Consider the following 20,012-nt stretch of genomic DNA (forward strand, 5'->3'; position numbering starts at 1 on the left):
AAGGGCCTGATCCTGGAGACCCGGGATTGAGTACCACGTCAGGCTCCCTGCGTGGAGCCTGCTTCTCCCTCTGCTTGTGTCTCTGCCTCTCTCTCTCTCTTTCTGTGTGTGTCTCATGAATAAATAAAATATAAATAAATAAATAAATAAATAAATAAATAAATAAATAAATAAATAAATAAAACACAGTTTGTGGACTAAATCAAACATGTTGGCCAGGCCACTTTCGTTCTGCAAGTCATGAATTTTGTAACCTCTGAGATAGTGTAATGATTTTTCCATCTTTAAAAAACAGCTTGTTTTTTTCCCATCAATTAATCTCTTAAAATAAATCTTAGGCATACATCTATGATGTTAATATTGATAAAAAGCTCAGCTCTCTCTGGTAGAAGACCCCCACTCCCACCACTACATCTTGCTCCCCTCCAGCCCTCCATTCTTTGTCAGTTTCTGAGGACTTTGGGCTTCCTCTAAGACATTTTGAAAGTCACAGTATGTTGATTTTACAGATAAGCAAGCTAAGACCTGAAAGAAGTGATTTGCCTAAGGTTGTGAGGAGAATAACTGAGTTTTAGCCAGGACCAAGGTTTTGGGTTCATTTGATCACAGGGATGCACCTTTTTTTTTTTTTTTTTTCTTTTTTTTTTTTATGATAGGCACACAGTGAGAGAGAGAGAGAGAGAGAAGCAGAGACACAGGCAGAGGGAGAAGCAGGCTCCATGCACCGGGAGCCTGACGTGGTATTCGATCCTGGGTCTCCAGGATCGCGCCCTGGGCCAAAGGCAGGCGCCAAACCGCTGCGCCACCCAGGGATCCCTTGTTGTCTCTTTCTATATGCCTCTGTACCCCCTACTCCTTTTTTTTGTATCCCCTACTCCTTACTGCATCCCAACCAGCTTCAGTCTTGCTGTTTATACCTGTAAATTAGGTGATAATGATGCCTGCGTCTTTGTTTTAGGATTTTCAATTTGAGGACAAAGGGTCATCTTTTCACTGTTTATACTGCAGAAGTTGTCCAAAAACAGAAAGGGGAAAAAAATGAAAACTCTTTTGATGAAACTGGGAGCCAGCTAAACCCCAAACCACAGAATAGGTGGCTGGCTGGCCAAAGCAGTGGAAAAGAAACAGGATATGTGCAAGAAGAAAGGACAGGCACCTTAGCTACAGATTTCTGGATGTATTAGAAAAGGACACTTCTGGAATCTAGGGGCAAACTCGAAATCCCTTGCTTGTAGCAACCACAATGGGTGTACTGACAGGATGCTGCACTGGATGGGTTCCTAGAACAAAGAAGGGGCTAAATGAGAAGTAGCCCAGAGGTGCCTCATTCACTCTCTCAAATAAACAAAATCTAAAAAAAAAGAAAAAGGAAAGAAAGAAAGAAAGAAAGAAAGAAAGAAAGAAAGAAAGAAAGGAAGGAAGGAAGGAAGAAAGAGGGACACCTGGGTGGCTCAGTGGTTGAGCATTTGCCTTTAGTTCAGGTCATGATCCCAGGATCTTGGGATCAAGTCCCACATGGGGCTCCCTGCATGGAGCCTGCTTCTCCCTCTGTCTGTGTCTCTGCCTCTCTGCCTCTTTTCTCTGTGTCTCTCATGAATAAATAAATAAAATCTGCCTTTCGCCCAGAGCGCGATCCTGGAGACCCGGGATCGAATCCCACGTCAGGCTCCCGGTGCATGGGGCTGGCTTCTCCCTCTGCCTATGTCTCTGCCTCTCTCTCTCTCTCTGTATGACTATCATAAATAAATAATTTAAAAAATAAAAAAAAAAGAGTCCCTAACTTTACCTCCTGAACCACCCAAGCACCCCTCCTTTGCAACATTGTAAAAGCAAAGTATTGGAAACAACCTAACAGCTTCTTGAGGCTCCTGGGGACCAAAGGATATATCCAAACCATGGAATGCCTTAAACTTTCAAAGCAAATAGGGAACCATAGGGAACCAGAGCTGTGGCTAAGTGAAATAAGCAAAATCCTAAACCAACAGTTAGTATGTTACCATATATGTTAAGGGGGGGATAGAAAAAAAGTACAAGTTCATTTATTTGCCTGTATGCCTACAATACAGCCCTTGAAGGACTCCTATGGAGCCATAACCCGCCAACCTTGAGGAGGGGACTGGCTGGTGACAAATGAGAAGATAGAGAGGGCAGCCCCGGTGGCTCAGCAGTTTAGTGCCGCCTTCAGCCCGGGGTGTGATCTTAGAGTCCCAGGATCGAGTCCCAGGTCAGGCTCCCTGCGTGGAGCCTGCTTCTCCCTCTGCCTGTGTCTCTCCCTCTCTCTCTCATGAATATTTAAATCTTTAAAAAAAAAAAAAAAAGACAGGGATAAGAGGGGAAATTCTTTACTTTTTAAAAAAAATTTTTGTACCTTCTGAATATACTATATATTTTTTAAAAAGGGGGTACCTGGGTGCCTCACTCCGTTAAGCATCTGACTTTGGCTTGGATCATTGAGCTCAGGGTCCTAAAATGTAGCCCTGAGTTGGGCTCTGAGCTCAGCGGGGGGCGGGGGGGGGTGTCTGCTTGTTCCTCTCCCCCACCCCTTGGCTCCCCCACCCCCATTTGTGCACATGGTTGCTCTCTCTCTCTCTCTCTCTCTTTCTCAAACAAATGAAATCTTAAAAAATAAATAAATAACAGGAGCACCTGACTGAGTCAGTAGAGCAAGTGACTCTTAATCATGGGGTTCTGATTTTGAACCCCACGTTCAGTGTAGAGATTACTTAAAAACTAAATAAATAAAATATTAAAAAAAAAAAAAAAAGAAACCACAACCACCAAAGATTACCTGAGTCACTTAGATCACCTAAATACAGCACCTACTTGGTACATGTCAGCTTACATTCAAACATACATGACCCCACCTTTCCTCTCATCTACAGCTTCCAAATTTTAATTTCCTGGATTTCTAGAGGTGTTACTAGGCAACCGTGCCACTCTGCCTCGTTCCAGGACAGCTGCAGGCAAGGTAGAGGAAAGGCAATGGCCTCCCTCCAACCCACCCAAAGGTTGACAGGCTCATGATGTTCTGTAACCCTGAGTCCAGGTTCCTTCTGAGAACCAGGAGTTTCCAAAATATCCAGAACTCCTTATTGTTTAGTCATCTGTGTGCACCACAGGATAGCTGTAAATAGCTACCATTTGTTGAGCATTAGCGGTATGAGAGGTATTCACTAAGCATTATCCTTTTGAACCCTCCATCATCCTGGCCAGGATAGTATCATGTCCTTATTTTGCAGATGGGAGAATCAAACCAAAATGAAGAATCAACACTCAAGGAATCTGGTCCCAAAATCAAGGGATAGAAGAGTCAGGATATGAACCTATGTCTTTACAACTCCTCTATACCACTTTTGACATTGCCACCCAGATCCTGATTGCTAGGTAAAGCCCAGAACACACCAAGACCTGTCTCTGAGACTCATAGAAACTCTATGTATATATCTTTTTTTTAAATTTTTTTTATTTATTTATGATAGTCACAGAGAGAGAGAGAGAGAGAGGCAGAGACACAGGCAGAGGGAGAAGCAGGCCCCATGCACCAGGAGCCCGACGTGGGATTCGATCCCGGGTCTCCAGGATCATGCCCTGGGCCAAAGGCAGGCGCCAAACCGCTACGCCACCGAGGGATCCCGAGAGGTATATATCTCTATCTATCTATCTATCTATCTATCTATCTATCTATCTGTCTATCTATATTAGATACTCAGGAGAGTATCTCTGGTCATCTCCTGGGAGATTTTCCTTCATACTTCTCAGCACAGAGGAGGCACTTGGATTAAGACAATCTTTTTTCTTTTCTTTCTTCCTTTTCTTTTCTTCTTTTCTTTTCTTTTCTTTTTTAAAGATTTTATTTATTTATTCATGACAAACACAGAAAGAGAGGCAGAGACACAGGCAAAGGGACAAGCAGGCTCCCCACAGGGAGTCCATTGTGGGACTTGATCCTGGGACCCCCAGAGCATGCCCTGGGCTGAAGGTAGGTGCTAAACCACTGAGCCACCCAGGGATCCCTCTCTCTGTGTTTCTCATAAATAAATAAAATATGTTTTTAAAATTTTATCATAATAGTATTTTTATTAAATTTTTAAAAATTAAAATAAGGTGAAGTTATACACCAAGATATAGCAACTACTATGACCTACCTAGATAACATTTATGTCACATAACATATATTCTTGTGCATTTTTTAAAAATATTTTATTTAGTTATTCATGAGAGACACACACAGAGAGAGAGAGAGGCAGAAACACAGGCAGAGGGAGAAGTCCCACAGGCAGACGTGGGACTCGATCCCAGGGTTCCAGGATCACGCTCTGGGCTGAAGGCAGACGCTCAACCGCTGAGCCACCCAGGCGTCCCTTCTTGTGCATTTTTTAAAAAGATTTTATTTATTCATGAGAGACAGAGAGAGGCAGAGGCACAGGCAGAGGGAGAAGCAGGCTCCCTGCAAAGAACCCGATGTGGGACTCGATCCCAGGATCCAGGGATCATGACCTGAGCCAAAGCCAAATGCTCAACCGCTTAGCCACCCAGGTGTCCCTTGTGCACGTTTTTTATTTAGATTTCATGTTTTTTCTTTTTATTATTTTTTTAAGATTTTATGTATTTATTCATGAGGGACACACACACAGAGAGAGGCAGACACAGAGACACAGGCAGAGGGAGCCGGCTGTGAGACTCAGTGGGTCTCCAGGACCAGACCCTGGGCTGAGGCTGGCGCTAAACTGCTGAGCCACCCGGGCTGCCCCTAGATTTCATGTTTAGGTAATTTCTAAACCCAATGTGGATCTCAAACTCACAACCCCAAGATCAAGAGTCTCATGTTCCACTGAATGAGCCAGCCAGGTGCCCCTAAATGTGCTATAATTTATTTAAATGTCAGCAATGGAAATTTAAGATGTGCTTACTATTTTGTCTTAAGTGAGTTGTAATGAACATCCTAGCAGCTAAATCTTGGCACACATACATGATTATTTTCTTAGAATACATTCCTAGAACTACAATTGCAGAGTGAAAAAGTATGAAAAATAATAAGAGCTTTCTTTTAAGAGTGATTGTATTTATTTATTTGACACACAGAGAAAGCACAAGCAGGGGGAGCAGCAGGCAGATAGAGAGAGGGAGAACTAGGTTCCTTGCTGAACAGGGAGCCCAACTCATGCATGGCTCATGGCTCTATCCCAGGACTCTGGGATCATGACCTGAGCCAAAGGCAGATGCTCAACCAACTGAGCCAACAAGGCTCCCCTAATAAGAGTTTTTAATGTGTTGCCCAGTTGTCCAGTAGCTGGGCTTTGGTGTTTGTCTATTTCCCTGAACCCTGCCTCATTCTTTGAAGTTCAGATTTGGTAGGGGCAAAATTTTATTTCAGAGTTCGTATGTTTAGTGAGACAGAACAGTTTTTCTTATATACTTTTTTTTTAAGATTTTATTTATTTATTTATTCATGAGAGACACAGAAAGAGAGAGACAGAGAGACAGAGAGAGAAAGGCAGAGACCTAGGCAGAGGGAGAAGCAGGCTCCATGCAGGGAGCCCGATGTGGGAATTGATCCCTGGATTCTAGAATCATGCCCTAAGCCAAAGGCAGATGCTCAACTGCTGAGCTACCCAGGCATACCTTTTAGTGACTTTTTAATTCTGGGGAGGACTCACTGAAGTATTTTATTTTTATGTAATCAAGGCTCTCAATTTTGTATTTTTTTCTTGTCCTCCTCTTCCTTCCCCACTCCTCACCCTCCCCTACTTTTCCACCATCCCTTTCCCTCCTCTTCCTCTTCCTCTCCCCCTCCTCCTCCTCTTCCTCCTCCTCCTCCTCCTCCCCTTCCTCTCTTCCTTTTAATGGTTTCTGCCTTTGGAGATGCTAAGAGAGACCCCTCCATCCCAAGATATTGCAAATAACCACCTGTGTTTTCTTCTTTTTATCTTCCTTTTTAATGCTACAAGTTATAACCTATCTGAATATATTCTGGAGTATGATGTGAGGCAAAGATATAATTAGATTTTTTTTTCAAATGATTGATCAGTTGATCCAACACATTTTTCTTTCTATTCAATACATATCAAATCTCTCTCTCTCTCTCTCTTTTAATGAGAAACCTCCAGTTAAAAGTGATGATGGCAGGGGCACCTGGCTGGCTTAGTTGGCAGAGCATATTTTGACTTTTGATCTTGGGGTTATAATTTCAAGTTTCAGGTGAGGCATAGAGCCCACTTAAAAACAATTTTTTTAAGTTTTTAAAAAGTGATAGCAAACATAAAGATGGATATAATACATACCATCCCTGTCCAAATAACTTTAAAGTCCATAAAGCTTAATGTTACCTGAATAGCTATTTATGTGCCACATTTCTTTCAATAGAACTAATGCTACAATTTCCAATGTTGACAAAAGAAATACTGGAATTGCCATATTTAGAAGAAAATTTGTGAGATGCCTGGGTGGATCAGCGGTTAGGCAGCTGCCTTTGGCTCAGGTCGTGGTGATCCTGGGGTTTGGGATCAAGTCCCACATCGGGCTCCTGTGATGAGCCTGCTTCTTCCTCTGCCTGTATCTCTGACTCTCTCTCTCTCTCTCTCTCTCTGTGTGTGTGTGTCTCATGAATAAATAAATAAATCTTAAAAAAAATAAAATTTGCTTATATAGAACCACATTCATTCATTCAATCAATATTTATTGAGTGTCTAATACATGCCAGGTACCGATGACAATAAGTTCTCTGACAAAAATACAGATAATAAGGTAAGACCTTCTTGGGGCATCTGGGTGGCTCAGTCAGTTAAACGTCTGACTTCAGCTCAGGTCATGATCCCACAGTTCTGGGATTGAGCCCTGCGTTGGACTCCCCATTCAATGGGGAGTCTACTTCTCCCTCTGCCCCTCCTCCCACTCATGTACTCGAGTTCTCTCTCTCAAATAAATAAATAAATATTTTAAAAAATAAGGTAAAGCCTTCTTAATGAACTAGCATTTGGACAAAGACCTCAAGGTACACAACCGGCATTGTGAGTATTAGGGGAATAACATTCTAGACAAGAAAACAAGAAGGTCTAAGCCCCAAAGCAGGAGCATGTTTCAGGAGAACCAAGGGAGTCAGGTTGTTGGAATGGTGTAAATGGTGGGAGATGGGCTTAGACAATGTTGGAGACTTGTGGGGCTTGTGGGCTGTGTAGGGCTTGTGGGCTGTATCAGGGTCTCTGATACATTTTTCTATACTGGGTATACAAAATTCAAAGCTGATTAAGACATGCCTGTGTCCTGAGTATCCATAGTTCATGTCAGAAACTGTAATAGATATGAACAGAATTCTATACGATTAGAGAAAATGGAACAAATCAATCCATCGGCAGAAATTAAAGGTGAAGTTTAAGCTGGGTCAGTAAGAATGAATGGGTACCAAGGGATTTCTTTTCTTTCTTTCTTTTTTTTTTTTTTCTTTCTTTTTTCTTTTTAAAGAATCAGCTTTGGGATCCCTGGGTGGTGCAGCGGTTTAGCGCCTGCCTTTGGCCCAGGGTGCGATCCTGGAGACTCGAGATTGAATCCCACGTCGGGCTCCCGGTGCATGGAGCCTGCTTCTCCCTCTGCCTGTGTCTCTGCCTCTCTCTCTCTCTGTGACTATCATAAATAAATAAAAATTAAAAAATAAAAATCAGCTTTATTTTATTTAAATATTTTATTTATTTATTCATGAGAGACACAAAGAGAAAGAGGTAGAGACACAGGCAGAGGGAGAAGCAGACTCCATGTAGAGAGCCCGATGTGGGACTCGATCCTGGGATTCCAGGATCATGCCCTGGGCCAAAAGCAGGTGCTCAACTGCTGAGCCACCCAGGTGTCCCTCAAGGAATTTCTTTTGGGGTAATGGAGATGTTTTAAAATTGATTGTGGAGCACCTGGGTGGCTCAATTGGTTGAAGGTCCAACTCTTGGTTTTGGCTTAGGTCATGATCTCAGGGTTGTGAGATCAAGCCCTGTGATGGGCTCTGTGCTCAGCCCAGAGTCTGGTTCTCCCTCTCCTCCTCCCCCTTGATTGTTCACTCTCTCTCTCTCTCTCTCTCAAATAAATAAATAAAATCTTATTTTTAAAAAATTTTAATTTATTTACGATAGTCACAGAGAGAAAGAGAGAGAGGCAGAGACACAGGCAGAGGGAGAAGCAGGCTCCATGCACCGGGACCCCGACGTGGGACTCGATCCCGGGTCTCCAGGATCGCACCCTGGGCCAAAGGCAGGCACCAAACCGCTGCGCCACCCAGGGATCCCCTAAAATCTTATTTTTAATTAATTATTTATTTATTCATGAGAGGCACACAGAGAGAGGCAGAGAGGCAGAGATATAGGCAGAGGGAGAGGCAGGCTCCCCACGGGGAGTGGGGATGTGGGACTTGATCCCAGGACCCCGGGATCACAACCTGAGTCCAAGGCAGACCACTGAGCCCACCCAGGCGCCTCAATAAATAAAATCTTTAAAAAAAAATAGTCTCTAAATTTTTTTTCTCCTAAATTTGTGGTGATTGATTGCACATTTCTTTCAATATACAGAAAATAATTGAATTGTACACTTTAAATGGCTGAATTGTATGGTATATGAACTAAATCTCAGTAAAGTGGTTAGAGTTTATTTATTTATTTATTTTTAAAGATTTTATTTATTCATTATATATATATATATATATATAAAACCGCTGAGCCACCCAGGGATCCCCGAGTTTATTTATTTTTAAAGATTTTATTTATTTACTTAGAGGAGGAGGGGGAGAAGAGGGGAAGAAAAGAATCTCAAGTAGACTTGGAGCTAATTGTGGAGCCTGACATGGGGCTCCATCCCATGACCCTGAGATCGTGACCTGAGTCACGAGGTGTAACCAACTGAGCCACCCAGGAGTATTCCATCCCACTCTGAAATGTCACCTCTGGAATACATTAAACATATAGTTACATATATCAGGTTCTGGGCTTGCTATTCCATTGAATAAGGTATCTATGATTATTTCACTATCAATTCCATTTTCTTCATATTATTTTTCTTGGACTATCTCTCTCTCTGATTTAAAAGATTTATTTAAGAATAATTTACATGCCACATATTTCAGTCAATTGAAGCATACAATTCAATGATTCTTAGTAGGTTTACAAAACTGTAGAACCACAATCTGATTTTAGAATATTTTCATTATCTCTAAAAGAAACCTCATGCTCATTCCCACCCCCAGCCCTGGGAAACCACTAATCTACTTTCCATCTCTATAAATTTGTCTTTCCTGAGTATTTCATATACATAGAATCATACAACATGTTGTCTTTTACATCTGGCTTTACTTTGTCTATTTCTTACTATGTGGTGGGGCCTGGCTTCTTTCACTATTCCGTAATTTTAGGAAATTTATTGGGCATTCTTATGGGTTTATTCTTCCCAATGAACTGGAACAGAAGTCATGTTCACAATCCATTTTATAGATCAAAAGAGAGTACTCTGCTATATCCCAATGTAATCATTTATTTTGTCTCTGACTGAATCTTGACTCTAAAAATCAAATCCATCTTTGGGCCCCTGACTGGCTCAGTTGGTAGAGCATGTGACTCTTGCTCTTGGGGTTATGAGTTTGAGCCCCACATTGGGTGTAGAGATTACCTGAAAAATAAAATCTTAAAAAAAATAAAATCCGGGATCCCTGGGTGGCGCGGCGGTTTGGCGCCTGCCTTTGGCCCAGGGCGCGATCCTGGAGACCCGGGATCGAATCCCACGTCGGGCTCCCTGCATGGAGCCTGCTTCTCCCTCTGCCTGTGTCTCTGCCTCTCTCTCTCTCTCTGTGTGTGTGTGTGTGTGACTATCATAAATAAATTAAAAATAATAATAATAATAAAATAAAAAAAATAAAATAAAATCCATCTTCATTTTTTAAAAAGATTTTATTTATTCATGAGAGACACAGAGAGGGAGAGGCAGAGAGACACAGGCAGAGGGAGAAGCAGGCTCCATGCAGGAAGCCCAATGAGGGACTGGACCCGGGATCACACCCTGAGCCAAAGGGAGACACTTAGCCACTGAGCCACCCAGGCATCCCTAAATAGTTTTTTTTTTTTTTAAGATTTTATCTTTTTATCTGAGAGAGCGCACACATGCACAAGCAGGGGGAGTGGCAGGCAGAGGGAGAGGGAGAAACAGGCTGTCCACCAAGGGAAGAACCTGATGTGGGGCTCACCAGGACCCTGAGATCAAGACCTGAGCTGAAGGCAGATGTCCAACTGACTGAGCCACCCAGGTGGCCCTTTTAAACAGTTTTTTATTTTTATTTTATTTTAAATATTTATTTATTTATTTATTTATTTATTTATTTATTTATTCATGAGAGAGAGAGAGAGAGGCAGAGACACAGGCAGAGGGAGAAGCAGGCTCCATGCAGGGAGCCTGACGTGGGATTCGATCCCGGGTCTCCAAGATCAGGCCCTGGGCTGAAGTCGGCACTAAACCGCTGAGCCACCCAGGCTGCCCTTAAACAGTTTTTTAAAGATTATATTTATTGGGGCACCTGGGTGGTTAAGTTGATTGAGTGTCTGCCTTCGGCTCAGGTCATGATCCCGGGGATCCTGGGATGGAGTCCTGAGACAGGCTCTCTGCCCAGGGAGTCTGCTTCTCCCTCTCCCTCTGCCTGCCACTCCACTTATTTGTGGGCTTGCTCGCTTTCTCTAAGAAATAAATACATTTTGGGGATCCCTGGGTGGCGCAGCGGTTTGGCGCCTGCCTTTGGCCCAGGGCACGATCCTGGAGACCCGGGATCGAATCCCACGTCGGGCTCCCTGCATGGAGCCTGCTTCTCCCTCTGCCTGTGTCTCTGCCTCTCTCTCTCTCTGTGACTATCATAAATAAATAAATAATTAAAAAAAAAGAAATACATTTTATTAAAGTATTGTTTATTTTTAAATTTTTATTTATTTATATATATTTTAAAGATTTTATTTATTTATTCATGAGAGACACAGAGAGAAAGAGAGGCAGAGACACAGGCAGAGGAGAGGGAGAAGTAGGCTCCATGTAGGGAGCCCAACGCAGGACGCGGAACTGGATCCTCGGTCTCCAGGATCTTGCCCAGGGTTGAAGGCGGCACTAAACCACTGAGCCACCAGGGCTGCCCTTTATTTATATTTTTAAGATTTTATTTATTTTTTCATGAGAGACACAGAGAGAGGCAGAGACACAGGCAGAGGGAGAAGTAGGCTCCATGCAGGGAGTCTGATGTGGGACTCGATCCCAAGACCCCAGGATCATGCCTGGAACCAAAGGCAGATGCTCAACCACTGAGCCACCCAGGTGTCCCAGTATTATTTATTTTTAGATAAATAAAATGTATGTATTTATTAATATATTTTATTTATTTATTAGGGAGAGAGAGTGGGAGAGAGTGTGCAAGCAGGGTGACGAAGAAGCAGACTCCACACTGAGCACACAGCCCTACTTGGGGCTCGATCCTATGACCCTGACATCCTGACCTAAGTCAAAATAAAAAAATCAGACACTTAAGCAACTAAGCCACCCAGGCATCCCTATAGCTATTGTTTAGCCCTTTCAAAGTGCCAGATACACTTAACTTTCACAATGACCAGATACTGTATCATTATCCTCCCACTTCATGTGTGTTCATTTCAGGTGGGCACATGTTTATTAATGACCTGCCGTGGGTGAGCACTGACCTGGCACAGGTAAAGCTGAGGTGAAGGTGGCAATGGTTGCAGAGCGTGGTGAGCGGGAAAACACACATAGCAAAGCAGGAAACAAACAGTGAATGTGTAATCCTGAGCTAAGAAGGCTGCCAAGAATTCAGCCAACCAGGGGTGAGATGGGGAATAATGAGGAAGGCCTTTTCAATCAAATTTTCAGCGAAGTTCAGTCTAAGAAGAAAATCTTCACTCTCAGACTTATAACATAAAAAAATAAAAAGGAGCCAACACTTCACAGAGCAGGGAGACAAGCATTCCAGGCAGAGGATCCTGGGGCACAAGGAGGGTCAGGAAAGGCAAGGGACTACACTGAAGAATCAGGATTTGAGGGACACCTGGGTGGCTCAGTTGTTTAAGCATCTGCTTGGCTCAGATCATGATCTCAGGGTCCTGGGATCAAACCCCTCCTCGGGCTCCCTGCTCAGGGGGGAGTCTGCTTCTCCTTTCTCTGCACCTCCCTCCACTCCCTGTGCTCTCTCTCTCTTAAATAATAAATAAAATCTTAAAAAAAAAAAAAAAAGATATGGGACACTTGGATGGCTCAGCGGTTGATCATCTGCCTTTAGCTCAGGACATGATCCCGGAATCCCGGGATCGAGTCCCACATCGGGCTCCCTGCATGGAGCCTGCTTCTCCTCACTCTGCCTGTGTCTCTTCTTCCCTCTCTGTGTCTCTCATGAATAAATAAAATCTTTAAAAATAAATTAAAAAAAAAAAAGATTTGATGAGGGCACCTGGGTGGCTCAGTAGGTTACACGTCTCCCTTAGGCTCAGGGCAAGATCTCTTGGTTCTGGAATCAAGCCCTGTGATGGGCTTCCTGCTCAGCGGGGAGTCTGCTTCTCCTTCTGTCTTTCTCCCCAGTTCATTCTCTCTCTCACTCTCTCAAACAAACAAACAAACAAACAAACAAACAAACAAATAAGGATTTGAAATGCTACTGCCAGATGCCCAATTTCATGTCCATGACACTGTTTTTGTTTTTTTTTTTAAAGATTTTATTTATTTGACAGAGCATACACAAGCAGGGGGAGCAGGAGAAGGAGAAGCAGGCTCCCATTTGAGCAGGGAGGCTGATGTGGGGCTCAAGCCTAGGACCCTGGGATCATGACCTGAGATGAAGGCAGATGCTAACGGACTGAATTACCCAGGCGCGCCCCCTCCTCCATAGCGTTCTAATAACCAGCCATTAACTGGCCACATACTGGGGCTCACCTACAGCAGGTCCTAAGAAAAATCACCCTTGTTTGATCCTGGGAGGATGGACAATTGCTCAAGACTGGGGCTCAACCTACAGCTATATTTGCGAGTGTGGGAGGATTGATGGTTCTGGGCCTCAGCTGGGAAAGGGGGTGGGAGTTTTACCCTATTGTCCTTTCCTTCCTTCCTGTTCGTCAACTCCAGCTCTGACAAAGCTGTTTTAATGAGTTTATTAGGGCTCCTTTGTCTTCCAAGCACCCTTGAGCTGGGGGCTTCTCCAGGGGTGGGTGGGTTGGGGCCTGAGCTGGGTGGAGGCAAAGGCAGAGGGACAGAGAGAGGGCCAGCGAGCAAGGATTAAGTTCACCTCTCAAATATCACCTCCTCCAGGAGGCCATCCTTGTCTGCCCTGGATAAAATGTTTGTTTCCAGATGCTCCCCTCTGCTTCTCTGTTCTCTTCCTTTGCTTTATTCCTCTTTGGGCACATGGCTCATCATAGTAGATATCCAATAAATATTTGTTGAATAAAACAGTTATTTGTGTTCTTCCATATGAGAGAAATAGGGTTTGGCTGTTTCTTTCTTTCTTTCTTTCTTTCTTTCTTTCTTTCTTTCTTTCTTTTTCTTTCTTTCTAAGATTTTTTTTATTCATGAGATAGAGAGAGAGGCAGAGACACAGGCAGAGGGAGAAGCAGGCTCCATGCCGGGAGCCCGATGTGGGACTCAATCCTGGGACCCCATCTTGGGACTCCAGGATCACACCCTGGGCCTAAGGCAGGTGCTAAACTACTGAGCCACCCAGGGATCCTGGGTTTGGCTTTTTCTCACCATTTCCTTCCCACCCCACTCTTCATCTCTCCAGTGGCGACCACCTCCTCACCATAATGACCTGGTGCCTCTTCCAAGCACTTTTCACCCTGTCATCACTTATGTGTACACTTATGTGTCAATTCATAAAGTATAGATTCCAAGAAAGCAGGACCACTTGGTGGTGCTGCTTGCACTCAAGCACAGTGTCTCACACTCAGGAGGTGCTAGAAGATAATCATTTGCTAACTGAGTGAATGAACAAAGGGGTAGAGTGGCTGGTAAGGGCTGAGCTGGGAAGCCTGCCTGTGTGACTTTAAGGCAGTGCCCACTGCTCAGAACTCCATGGGATTTTTCCTCTTCTGAGTAGCTCTTACTTCGCTGATACCACCTTTACTCTAAGTGGTTCTGAAATTCCTCTTGAGTAAATAGATCTTAAACTTCAGAGCACCGAAACATGGCCAGGGAAATCCCAGAACCCACCTTAAAGATGATGATTTAGTGGGACTGTCCTGGGAAACCAGGTGTTTACACTCCATTCGTCATTCTGCAGCCGGGCATCTTCTTCAAATATGTAAATCCAATTAAGTCATTCTTTTCCTGAAACCCATCAGTGGTTTCTTGGTGTCCAAACTCCTTGTACCTTTTTTTTTTTTTTTTAAGGATTTTATTTATTTATTCATGAGAGACATAGAGAGGGAGGCAGAGACACAGGCAGAGGGAGAAGCAGGCTCCATGCAGGGAGCCCGACGTGGGACTTGATCCCGGGATTCTAGGATCACACCCTGAGCCTAAGGCAGATGCTTAACCACTGAGCCACCCAGGCATCCCTCCTTGTACCTTTAATATATGTAGATCCAGCCCGAATCCACCTGCCACACATCAAGGCACCAGGTTCTCTTTTCTTGGAGACTTTATTTTTTTTTTTTTAAGATTTTATTGATTTATTTATTTTTTATTTATTTATTTATTTTTATTTATTTATGATAGTCACAGAGAGAGAGAGAGAGGCAGAGACACAGGCAGAGGGAGAAGCAGGCTCCATGCACCGGGAGCCCGATGTGGGATTCGATCCCGGGTCTCCAGGATCGTGCCCTGGGCCAAAGGCAGGCGCTAAACCACTGCGCCACCCAGGGATCCCTGGAGACTTTAGTTGAAGAGCTATTCCTTCCACCTGGAAAACTTCTGTTCCCACTTCTGTTTTCATCTTTATGTTGTTTTTGCCTGGATGACTTCTTTTTCTTTAGACCTCAGCCTAGAAGCCCTCTCCTTGCAGAGGCCTTTCTTTCTTCTTTCTTTCTTTCTTTCTTTCTTTCTTTCTTTCTTTCTTTCTTTCTTTCTTTCTTTCTTTCTTTTTTTTTTTTAAAGATCTTATTTATTTATTCATGAGAGACACACAGAGAAAGGCAGTCATAGACAGAGGAAGAAGTGAGCTCCATGCTGGGAGCCTGATGCAGGACTAGATCTTGGGATTCCAGGATCACGCCCTGAGCCAAAGGCAAATGCTCAACCGCTGAGCCACTGGGGCATCCCATTAATTAATTAATTCTTGGCTAGCTCAGTCAGAGGAGCATGTGACCCTTGATTTCAGAGTCATGAGTTCCAACCCCATATTGGGTGTAGAGATTACTTAAATAAATAAACTTTAAAAATAATTGAGAAGGGTCACTTGCATGACTCAGTGGGTTAAGCGGCTGCCTTTGGCTCAGGTCATGATCCTGGGGTCCTGGGATGGATCCTTGCATCATGCTCCTAGCTCAGCAGGGAGTCTGCTCCTCCCTCTCCCTCTATGCACCCCCCCTTGTGCTCTCTCTTGATCACTCTCTCATATGAATAAATAAAATCTTAAAAAATAAAAATTAAGAATTATTAAGTACTGATAACATACTAGGTACTGCCTTGTGCACTTGCCCTCCCAGTGTTAACTCATTCAACAATATTTCAACTCCAATGAGATAGAACCTAATGCCCCAAGGGTGGGAGAGGGAAGGGAGAAAGAGAATCTCAAGAGACTCCTTACTGAGCGCAGAGCCTGATGTGGGGTTTGATCTCAGGACTTTAATATTTCGACCTGAACTAAAATCAAGAGTCTGTTGCTTAACTCACTGAGCTACCTAGGCACCCCAAGACACAGAATTATTTAAAGGAAGGAGCATGGGCTTTTCAATCAGGAAGTTCAGGGTGTTAATCCAATCTCTATCTCACCAGCTATGCATGACCCTGGGCAAGTCATAAGGTTCTCTGAGCCTTTGTTCTTTCTTACCTCTGTGAAATGTGGATCATAGTAATACTTGACCTATCACGATGTTGTGAGAATTCATGCGAAGTGTTTAATACATGATTAGAACTCTATACACTAGAAGTGTTATTATGTTTGTTGTTTCATCCTTGGTGCATAGTAAAGACCTTCATAGGTTGAGTTGTTTAATAAATAGAACTGAATGTGGGGGATCCCTGGGTGGCTCAGCGGTTTGGCGCCTGCCTTTGGCCCGTGGGCTTGATCCTGGAGTCCCGGGATCAAGTCCTGCATCGGGCTCCCGGCATGGAGCCTGCTTCTCCCTCTGCCTCTGTCTCTGCTTCTCTCTCTCTCTCTGTGTGTGTCTATCATAAATAAAAAATAAATAAATAAATAAATCTTTAAAAAAATAAATAGAACTGAATGTTCCTGAAATAATTGCCAACAGCATTTTATTTATTTTTTAATATTTTTATGGTAGTCACAGAGAGAGAGAGAGAGAGAGAGAGAGGCAGAGACACAGGCAGAGGGAGAAGCAGGCTCCATGCACCAGGAGCCCGACGTGGGATTCGATCCCGGGTCTCCAGGATCGCGCCCTGGGCCAAAGGCAGGCGCTAAACCGCTGCGCCACCCAGGGATCCCGCCAACAGCATTTTAAAATGGGGATGCTTTTTTTTTTTTTTTTTTTGACTCTTTGCAAGGGTCTCTTTTATTTATTTATATCATTTTATTTTTTTAAAGATTTTATCTATTTATTCATGAGAGAAACACAGATCGACACAGAGAGAGGCAGAGACACAGGCAGAAGGAGAAGCAGGCTCTATGCTGGGAGCCCATTGTGGGACTTGATCCCAGGTCTCCAGGATCATGCCCCCGGCTGAAGGTGGCGCTAAACTGCTGAGCCACCTGGGCTGCTGGCGAGGGTCTATTTGAATGTTTTCTGAACAGATATTTACTGAACTTTTTGTGCTGAAAGAAGTAGAGGTAGGAAGAAGGAAGCTTCCTGGAAATGGCCTGATAGTTTATCTGAGATTTAAGAGGGTCTCTGTCCTCCTATGAGGCTGAAAACCGTATTTACCAATGGTAAGGCATTCCATTAGTCTATGCTGTATGCCAGGCACAGTGCTGGACTCTGGAGGGTATCTGTGGTCACTATGCCAATGGAACTGACTCGCTGGGACAAAGACAGGGATTAATAGTACCTTGCTACTTAATTAAAAGTTTGAGGAGTCCTCCAAAGCAGAGAAATTCTGTCCCCTGACAACCAGTAACAGGGGTTTGGGATCTGGTCCCTTTAGCAATTAACACTTCCAAGGAGGCCTAAAAGTTAGAACAGGGAGGAGCATCCCAGAGGCTGGGCGGAGGAGTTTGAGTTGCTGTCAGGGTAACTGAGGATGGGCCAGAGTGCCTGCTGCTGCAGGATGAGGGCTGGATAAATACCACAGGACCACTGGCTACCCAAGTGCTCTTCTCTTTGCCCTCTCCACTCCTCATCCAGTGAGCTTTGCTCTTCCTCTCAGACTCCTCCTTTCTGGCACATGTCTCTGCTCCAGACTCTCCCACTCTGGATACATTACCCCAACTGTCCTGCTTGCCCAAGGTATAATACTCCCCCCACCATAGCTAAGCATAGTCTTATTCATTCATTCACTCATTATTTGTGGCCTTCTTTTTACAAATAAGCTACATAAAACTTGAATGACACAAAGAGAAAAAAGAAATGTATTTATTTTTTTAAAGATTATATTTATTTTTTATTTTTTTAAAATTTTCATTTATTTATGATAGTCACAGAGAGAGAGAGAGAGAGAGGCGCAGAGACACAGGCAGAGGGAGAAGCAGGCTCCATGCACCGGGAGCCCGATGTGGGATTCGATCCCGGGTCTCCAGGATCGCGCCCTGGGCCAAAGGCAGGCGCCAAACCGCTGCGCCACCCAGGGATCCCTATATTTATTTATTCATGAGAGACACAGAGAGTGAGAGAGGCAGAGACACAGGCAGAGGAAGAAGCAGGGTCCACGCAGGAGCGCGACATGGGACTCAATCCGGAGATTCCAGGATCAGGCCTTGGGCTGAAGGCAAGCACTAAACCACTGAGCCACCCAGGCGTCCTGAAAAAAGAAATTTAAATCACCCATAGGCAACTGCTATCAATATTTGGATTTACAGACCTAGGTTTTGTGAGAAATATATATTACAATGATATATATGATATATAATATCATAAATAAAAACAGGATACACTGTACATAAACTTCAGTTTGTAAAAACTTTAATATGCTGCACATTTTGCCACATTTAAATATCTATATATAACAATATATGGCCACTTGAGATTCTATACCATGTGTCAGAAATACTCAATTAAAGGCCTACTATACATTGTTTCTTCAATATTTAGTGAACACCTGTGGTGTGGCACGACTTTGCTTGGAAATTTAGGCTGACTCCAAGATCCTACTATTATCATAGTAATGTTATTATAATATATCTCTATCCTGGGTCTCCAGGATCACACTCCACGCTGTAGGCGGCAATAAACCACTGATCCACCCAAGCTGCCCCGGATTTCTAGATTTAAGAGGACACTTAAAGGTCACATTCCCCTCCAGTTAGGTTTTACCAATTTACATTCACACCCACTTCCTGTGTTTAACTGCTCGATAGATAATGTCCATTACTTACTTTCTCTACTTCCTTCTTTCATTCTTAAACTCTGCAGGCTGACTTTTGTTTCCCCTACTCCACTGCAATTGTTCTCACTAAGGTCATCAGTTATCATCAAGAGTGCCAATTTCAGTGATTGATCTATTTTCTGGCCTTATCTTCATTGACCTGTTTGGGCCATTTAATACCTCCATCCACTCTTCTCTTCCTGAAATATTTACCTTCCTTGGTCAGGTAAAGCAGATCCAGTCTTACTAGCTTCATTTTACACTTAGGAAAGCAAGGCGGGAAGGAGGTACCCAGTCTACTAAAGAGGAGGTAGCACCGTGCTGAGCCTCTTGACTCCCAGTGCCTTGAACTTCTTTTTGAGTGTTATTATTATTAGGAATCCTTGGTGATGTTTGCAAAGTCTTTAGTGTTAAGAGGGCCTCACAAAGAGAATTTTTTCTGGTTCTACTTTCTTTTTTAAGAGATTTCTTTTTTTTTTAAATTTAATTTTATTTATTCATGATAGAGAGAGAGAGAGAGGGAGAGGGAGGCAGAGACACAGGCAGAGGGAGAAGCAGGCTCCATGCAGGGAGCCTGACGTGGGACTCGATCCCGGGACTCCAGGCCCAGGCCCTCGGCTGCAGGTGGCGCTAAACCGCTGAGCCACCGGGGCTGCCCTTTTAAGAGATTCCTATTGCATTTCATAGCCGCCCGTCCCCATTGCTGCTAATCTAATCAGTCTTCACTGCCTTGCCCGGAGCAGGGTCCTAAGGGGGCCTCGGTTGTGCTGTGGTGCAGATGGGCCCCTAACTGGGCAGGTTTCCATCGCTGAGTTCAGGGCTCCGGGACCTGGTGGGAGGATACCTGCCGAGAAGCCCTCAACCAAGCAGCAACCTGCGGGTTCTTGGGCAAATGTGTCGTGGGCTTTCCCGGGTGACCTGGGCAGTTACTTGTCGGAGCAGTAGCACCCTCATGTGATGTAGAGCAGTTGCTCCTTCCTAGAGTTTTTTTGAGGATTTAGTAAGTTCAATATATACATGTCTCTGGGCTCTGCCTGACACGCGATAGGCAATAGCTGGTAGTTATTTAGGCCTTTGGTTTCGATCTAACAGGCATTTTTCTCTATGTGACTTCATTTGGGCCTTCCAATTATCCAACCAAACTCTACCTCCGCATATGGATATTTTAAATCACCATTCTATAGAGGCGGGGACTGAGAATCAGAGGGCGAGCACTTGGACTAGAGGTGGCTGCAGCTGGGGCCGGCTCTCTTGAGAGCACCCAGCTTCTCGGCGGGCTCTGCAACCCCCCAGACCCCACAACTCGTCAGCCCGCCGCGGTCCTAGCCTCGCGTCCTGGCAGCCTCTCCTCCCCGTCTCTGCGTCTGGTCGCTCATCGCCAT

This window comes from Canis lupus, chromosome 9 (genome assembly GCF_003254725.2).
Source record: "Canis lupus dingo isolate Sandy chromosome 9, ASM325472v2, whole genome shotgun sequence".
NCBI lineage: Eukaryota > Metazoa > Chordata > Mammalia > Carnivora > Canidae > Canis > Canis lupus.